The 7198-nt window shown below is 62.5% G+C and overlaps 1 non-coding gene across 1 annotated transcript; it reads right to left on the bottom strand.

Moving 5' to 3' along the window:
• Positions 1-3527: 3527 nt before the first annotated feature.
• LOC131865870 (5S ribosomal RNA) lies at positions 3528-3646 on the bottom strand. Its single transcript, XR_009364507.1, has one exon. It is a non-coding gene; the product is annotated as a 5S ribosomal RNA (ribosomal RNA).
• Between the last annotated feature and the right edge of the window lie 3552 nt (positions 3647-7198).

Here is a 7198-nt window from a genome sequence, read left to right as displayed (position 1 = left end):
GAAGTCGGAGCCCGGTTTGCCCCGGGTGCGCACCTCGCGTGCACCTTCGCCGGGGTGGGCACCTTGGTGTGCAGACCTTGGCTGGGTTGCGCGCCCTGGTGGGCACCATGGTGCGCACCAAGGAGCGCTCCGAAGTGTGCTCCAAGGTGCGGCCTGCACGAAGTCGGAGCCCGGTTTGCCCCGGGTGTGCACCTCGGGTGGGCACCTTGGTGCGCATGCCTTGCCTGGGCTGCGCACCAGGGCGGGCTCAAGATGGCACCCGCGTTCCTTTTTTTTCACTATCTTTCAAAACGGAAATTTTAAAATCTCATTTTTTTTTGCCTTTTTCTGGAAATTAGTGAAGGCAGCGCATCAAAGGTGCGCACCTCGCTGCCCACCACGGTGCGCAACGCCGGTGGGCACCCGGGAGTGCTTCGAAGTGTGCTCCAAGGTGCTGCGTGCACGTTGTCGGAGCCCGGTTTGCCCCGGGTGCGCACCTCGCGTGCACCTTCGTCGGGGTGGGCACCTTGGCTGGGTTTGCCCCGGCTGCGCTCCGAAGCGGGGTTATTGGAGCGCCGCCTCTTTTTTTGTCGGAGCGTTTGGTGGGGTTTCTCGCATTGGCTCTTCCGAGGCCCGGTTGCCACCCTGGCGCGCACGAAGTCGGAAGTAGGGTTAATTGCCCGGGTGCGCACCTTTGCCAGGGTGGGCACCTTACCTGGGCTGCGCACCAGGGCGGGCTCAAGATGGCACGCGCGTTCCGTTTTTTTCACTATCTTTCAAAACGGAAATTTTAAAATCTCCTTTTTTTTTTGCCTTTTCTGGAAATTAGTGAAGGCAGCGCATCAAAGGTGCGCACCTCGCTGCCCACCTTGGTGTGCTCTGAGGTGCGCACCCGGGAGCGCTACGAAGTGTGCTCCAAGGTGCGGCGTGCACGTTGTCGGAGCCCGGTTTGCCCCGGGTGCGCACCTCGCCTGCACCTTGGCCGGGGTGGGCACCTTGGCTGGGTTTGCCCAGGGTGCGCTCCGAAGCGGGGTTACTGGAGCGCCCCCTCTTTTTTTGTCAGAGCGTTTGGTGGGGTTTCTCGCATTGGCTCTTCCCAGGCCCGGTTGTTGGGTGCGCTCCCACCCTGGCGCGCGCGAAGTTGGAAGTTGGGTTAATTGCCCGGGCGCGCACCTTCGCCAGGGTGGGCACCTTGGTGCGCACACCTTGGCTGGGCTGCACACCAGGGCGGGCTCAAGATGGCACCAGCATTCCCTTTTTCTCACTATCTTTCAAAACGGAAATTTTAAAATCTCGTTTTTTTTTTGCCTTTTATGGAAATTAGTGAAGGCATCGCATCAAAGGTGCGCACCTCGCTGCCCACCTTGGTGTGCTCCGAGGTGCCCACCACGGTGCGCAACGCCGGTGCGAACCCGGGAGCGCCCCGATGTGTGCTCCAAGGTGCGGCGTGCACGAAGTCGGACCCCGGTTTGCCCCGGGTGCGCACCTCGCGTGCACCTTGGTGCGCACACCTTGGCTGGGTTGCGCGGCCTGGTGGGCACCATGGTGCGCACCAAGGAGCGCTCCGAAGTGTGCTCCAAGGTGCGGCGTGCACGAAGTCGGAGCCCGGTTTGCCCCGGGTACGCACCTCGCGTGCACCTTCGCCGGGGTGGGCACCTCGGCTGGGTTGCGCGCCCTGGTGCGCACCAAGGAGCGCTCCGAAGTGTGCTCCAAGGTGCGGCGTGCACGAAGTCGGAGCCCGGTTTGCCCCGGGTGCGCACCTTCGCCGCGGTGCGCACCATGGCGTGCACGAAGTCGGAGCCCGGTTTGCCCCGGGTGCGCACCTCGCGTGCACCTTCGGCGGGGTTGCGCGCCCTGGTGGGCACCATGGTGCGCACCAAGGAGCGCTCCGAAGTGTGCTCCAAGGTGCGGCGTGCACGAAGTCGGAGCCCGGTTTGCCCCGGGTGCGCACCTCGCGTGCACCTTCGGCGGGGTTGCGCGCCCTGGTGGGCACCATGGTGCGCACCAAGGAGCGCTCCGAAGTGTGCTCCAAGGTGCGGCGTGCACGAAGTCGGAGCCCGGTTTGCCCCGGGTGCGCACCTCGCGTGCACCTTCGCCGCGGTGGGCACCATGGCGTGCACGAAGTCGGAGCCCGGTTTGCCCCGGGTGCGCACCTCGCGTGCACCTTCGCCGGGGTGGGCACCTCGGCTGGGTTGCGCGCCCTGGTGCGCACCAAGGAGCGCTCCGAAGTGTGCTCCAAGGTGCGGCGTGCACGAAGTCGGAGCCCGGTTTGCCCCGGGTGCGCACCTCGCGTGCACCTTCGCCAGGGTGGGCGCCTCGGTGCGCACACCTTCTCAATGTTTTCTTGCCTTTTCTGGAAATTGGTGAAGGCAGCGCATCAAAGGTGCGCACCTCGGTGTGCTCCGAGGTGCGAACCCGAGAGCGCTCCGAGGTGCCCACGAAGTCGAAAGTCGGGTTAATTGCATTGTTTTCCCCGGGTGCGCTCCGAGGTGCGCAACATCGGCGCGCACCAAGGAGGGCTCCGAAGTGTGCTCCAAGGTGCGCACGATGGCGTGCACCTCTGGTGCGCACGATTCGGAGCTCGGTTTGACCGGGGTGCGCACACCTTGGCTGGGTTGCGCACCTTTTGTGCGCTCCAAGGTGCGCACGAAGTCGGAGCTCGGTTTGCCCCGGGTGCGCACCTTCGCCAGGGTGCGCACCTTGATGCGCACGCCTTGGCTGGGCTGCGCACCTTGGTGGGCGCCATGGTGCGCACCTTTCGTGCGCTCCAAGGTGCGCACGAAGTCGGAGCTCGGTTTGCCCCGGGTGCGCACCTTGGTGGGCGCCATGGTGCACTCCGAGGTGCCCAAGATTGGTGCGCACCAAGGAGCGCTCCGAAGTGCGCTCCAAGGTGCGCGCGAAGTCGAAAGTTGGGTTAATTGTCCGGTTTGCCTCGGGTGCGCACCTTGCGTGCACCTTCGCCAGGGTGGGCGCCTTGGTGCGCACACCTTGGCTGGGCTGCGCACACCTTGGCACCCGCGTTTCCTTCATTTTAAATTTTTTTTTTTTACAATCTCTCAAGTGGGAAATTCTATAATCTCAACTTTTTTTGCCTTTTCAGGAAACTTTTGAATGGAGCGCATCATTGGTGCGCTCCGAAGTGTGCTCCAAAGCTCTCTCCAGCTGCGTGCACCTGCCCCGGCCGCGCACCCGGCCCCGCCCAGCTTCGCTCACCTGTCCCGGGCGTCTGGTGCGGAACCTTAGAGTAAGAAACATCACCGTGCACCTTGGCCAACGTGCGCGACTCGACCGAGCGCGCACTGGCCGAGGTGCACACCGATTTCACCTGGGTGCGCGCGCAGCACCTCGGGCGCACCGGGGTGCGCGCACAACGCCCGGGTTGCACCGTGGCCTGTGTGCTCGGGGCGCCTCGGGTGCGCGCTCGGTGTCGCCCCCGCGCGCGCGGTAGTGCGGGCAGCGCACCCCGGCCCGGCCCGGCCCCGACGAGAACGCAAACGGGCAAAAGGTTTATTCAAATAGCATTGCGACGCCCGGCGAAAAACTAAAAAAGGGTGCAACACCGGGACTTCCCGGGAGGTCACCCATCCCAGTACTACTCCGGCCCAAGCGCGCTTAACTGCGGAGTTCTGATGGGATCCGGTGCACTAACGCTGGTATGATCGCACCCGTTATGAGCTTGTCGCAGTGTGTACTTAGCAAACCGCGACCCACGTGCGAATCCACCCCGGCCACCCACCCCCGTCGAGGTGCACACCCTCCCTCGCGAAGTGCGCCCCGTTCGCCAAGTGTGAGCCCTGCCCGGGTGCGCGCACCTTGCTAGGGCGTCGGGTGTGCACCCGGCCCAGCCTACGTGCGTGCACCTGGAGGGGGCGTCGTGTGCGTGCAGTGTCCCGTCTGCAACGCGGTGCCCACACACCACCTCGGGCGCAACGACCTGCGCTCACATGTGGGCCGAGTGCACCTTGGTGCATGTTCGGGGCGCCTCGGGTGCACGCTCGATCTTGCCCCGGTGCACCAAGGCGCTCGGTTTGCCCCGGGTGCGCACTTGGTGCAAGGTGGGCACCCAAAATAGGGATCAAGCACCAAAACACAAGTTTCGGGATGCAAAATGGGACCCAAGGACCACAAATGCGTTCCAAGACCCATGATGGGTCCACGAGAACAAAAATGTGTTCCGAGACTTAATAAACAAATATTGGGTTTTAGGAGAAGAAACATGCTCTGATGCCCAAAACGAGAATCGACCCCGAAAAGGCCACAGGCCAAAAGTGGGATGCGAGACAAAAAAAAATGGGACCCGAGGACCAAAATTGGGTTCCCAGGTCGAAGACAGGGCAACCGGACAAGAAACGACCTCTAAGGCTCGAAATGAGTCCCGACGACTAAAACTTGACAAGAAGCACCCATCAGGCACCCAACTCGACACCCATGGGATGCCGACCCACCCGGGCTTCCACCTAGCACACCTTGGCACCCACCCACCCTCGCACCCAACCTCGCACCCAACTTAGCACCTTTGAACCCACATTGGCACTCACCCTGACCCTGGCACCTTGGAACCCACATTGGCACTCACCTTGACCCTGGCACCCACCTTTGCACTCACCTTGGGACCCACCCTGGCTCCCACCTCGGCACCCACCCAGACACCCACCTTGGTTCCTTGGCACCCACCTTGGATCCTTGGCACCCACCCCGACACCCACCTTGGCACGCAACTTGGCTACTTGCCACCCACCTTGGCTCCTTGACGCCCACCCCGACAACCACCCCGTGACCTACCCTGGCTAGGGTTGGTGCACACCCACCCTGGTGCCCACCTTGGCACCCACCCTATGACCCACCTTGGCACGCACCTTAGTACCCACCCCGTTACCCACCCTAGGACCCACCCCGTGACCCACCTTGGCCAGGGTGGGTGCCTTGGTGCGCACAACTTGCCTGGGCTGCACACCAGGGCGGGCTCAAGATGGCACCCGCGTTCCGTTTTTTTTACTATCTTTCAAAACGGAAATTTTAAAATCTCATTTTTTTCTTTTTTTTGCCTTTTCTGGAAATTAGTGAAGGCAGCGCATCAAAGGTGCGCAATGCTGGTGCGAACCCGGGAGCGCTCCGATGTGTGCTCCAAGGTGCGGCGTGCACGAAGTCCGAGCCCGGTTTGCCCCGGGTGCGCACCTCGCGTGCACCTTCGCCGGGGTGAGCACCTTGGCTGGGTTGCGCGCCCTGGTGCGTACCAAGGAGCGCTCTGAAGTGTGCTCCAAGGTGCGGCGTGCACGAAGTCGGAGCCCGGTTTGCCCCGGGTGTGCACCTCGGGTGCGCACCTCGCGTGCACCTTCGCTGCGGTGGGCACCTTGGCTGGGTTGCGCGCCTTGGTGGGCACCATGCAGTGCACGAAGTCGGAGCCCGGTTTGCCCCGGGCGCGCACCTCCGCCAGGGTGGGCACCTTGGTGCGCACAACTTGCCTGGGCTGCGCATCAGGAAGGGCTCAAGATGGCACCCGCGTTCCGTTTTTTTCACTATCTTTCAGAACGGAAATTTTAAAATATCGTTTTTTTTTGCCTTTTCTGGAAATTAGTGAAGGCAGCGCATCAAAGGTGCGCAACGCTGGTGCGAACCTGGGAGCGCTCCGATGTGTGCTCCAAGGTGCGGCGTGCACGAAGTCGGAGCCCGGTTTGCCTCGGGTGCGCCCTGGTGGGCACCATGGTGCGCACCAAGGAGCGCTCCGAAGTGTGCTCCAAGGTGCGGCCTGCACGAAGTCGGAGCCCGGTTTGCCCCGGGTGTGCACCTCGGGTGGGCACCTTGGTGCGCATGCCTTGCCTGGGCTGCGCACCAGGGCGGGCTCAAGATGGCACCCGCGTTCCTTTTTTTTCACTATCTTTCAAAACGGAAATTTTAAAATCTCATTTTTTTTTGCCTTTTTCTGGAAATTAGTGAAGGCAGCGCATCAAAGGTGCGCACCTCGCTGCCCACCACGGTGCGCAACGCCGGTGGGCACCCGGGAGTGCTTCGAAGTGTGCTCCAAGGTGCTGCGTGCACGTTGTCGGAGCCCGGTTTGCCCCGGGTGCGCACCTCGCGTGCACCTTCGTCGGGGTGGGCACCTTGGCTTGGTTTGCCCCGGCTGCGCTCCGAAGCGGGGTTATTGGAGCGCCGCCTCTTTTTTTGTCGGAGCGTTTGGTGGGGTTTCTCGCATTGGCTCTTCCGAGGCCCGGTTGCCACCCTGGCGCGCACGAAGTCGGAAGTAGGGTTAATTGCCCGGGTGCGCACCTTTGCCAGGGTGGCACCTTACCTGGGCTGCGCACCAGGGCGGGCTCAAGATGGCACGCGCGTTCCGTTTTTTTCACTATCTTTCAAAACGGAAATTTTAAAATCTCCTTTTTTTTTTGCCTTTTCTGGAAATTAGTGAAGGCAGCGCATCAAAGGTGCGCACCTCGCTGCCCACCTTGGTGTGCTCTGAGGTGCGCACCCGGGAGCGCTACGAAGTGTGCTCCAAGGTGCGGCGTGCACGTTGTCGGAGCCCGGTTTGCCCCGGGTGCGCACCTCGCCTGCACCTTGGCCGGGGTGGGCACCTTGGCTGGGTTTGCCCAGGGTGCGCTCCGAAGCGGGGTTACTGGAGCGCCCCCTCTTTTTTTGTCAGAGAGTTTGGTGGGGTTTCTCGCATTGGCTCTTCCCAGGCCCGGTTGTTGGGTGCGCTCCCACCCTGGCGCGCGCGAAGTTGGAAGTTGGGTTAATTGCCCGGGCGCGCACCTTCGCCAGGGTGGGCACCTTGGTGCGCAAACCTTGGCTGGGCTGCGCACCAGGGCGGGCTCAAGATGGCACCAGCATTCCCTTTTTCTCACTATCTTTCAAAACGGAAATTTTAAAATCTCGTTTTTTTTTTGCCTTTTATGGAAATTAGTGAAGGCATCGCATCAAAGGTGCGCACCTCGCTGCCCACCTTGGTGTGCTCCGAGGTGCCCACCACGGTGCGCAACGCCGGTGCGAACCCGGGAGCGCCCCGATGTGTGCTCCAAGGTGCGGCATGCACGAAGTCGGACCCCGGTTTGCCCCGGGTGCGCACCTCGCGTGCACCTTGGTGCGCACACCTTGGCTGGGTTGCGCGGCCTGGTGGGCACCATGGTGCGCACCAAGGAGCGCTCCGAAGTGTGCTCCAAGGTGCGGCGTGCACGAAGTCGGAGCCCGGTTTGCCCCGGGTGCGCACCTTCGCCGCGGTGGGCACCAT

This window comes from Cryptomeria japonica, unplaced genomic scaffold (genome assembly GCF_030272615.1).
Source record: "Cryptomeria japonica unplaced genomic scaffold, Sugi_1.0 HiC_scaffold_126, whole genome shotgun sequence".
In the NCBI taxonomy this organism is placed as follows: Eukaryota; Viridiplantae; Streptophyta; class Pinopsida; order Cupressales; family Cupressaceae; genus Cryptomeria; species Cryptomeria japonica.
Note: the sequence above shows the minus strand (reverse complement) of the source record. Positions and strands in the feature narration are given on the sequence as shown.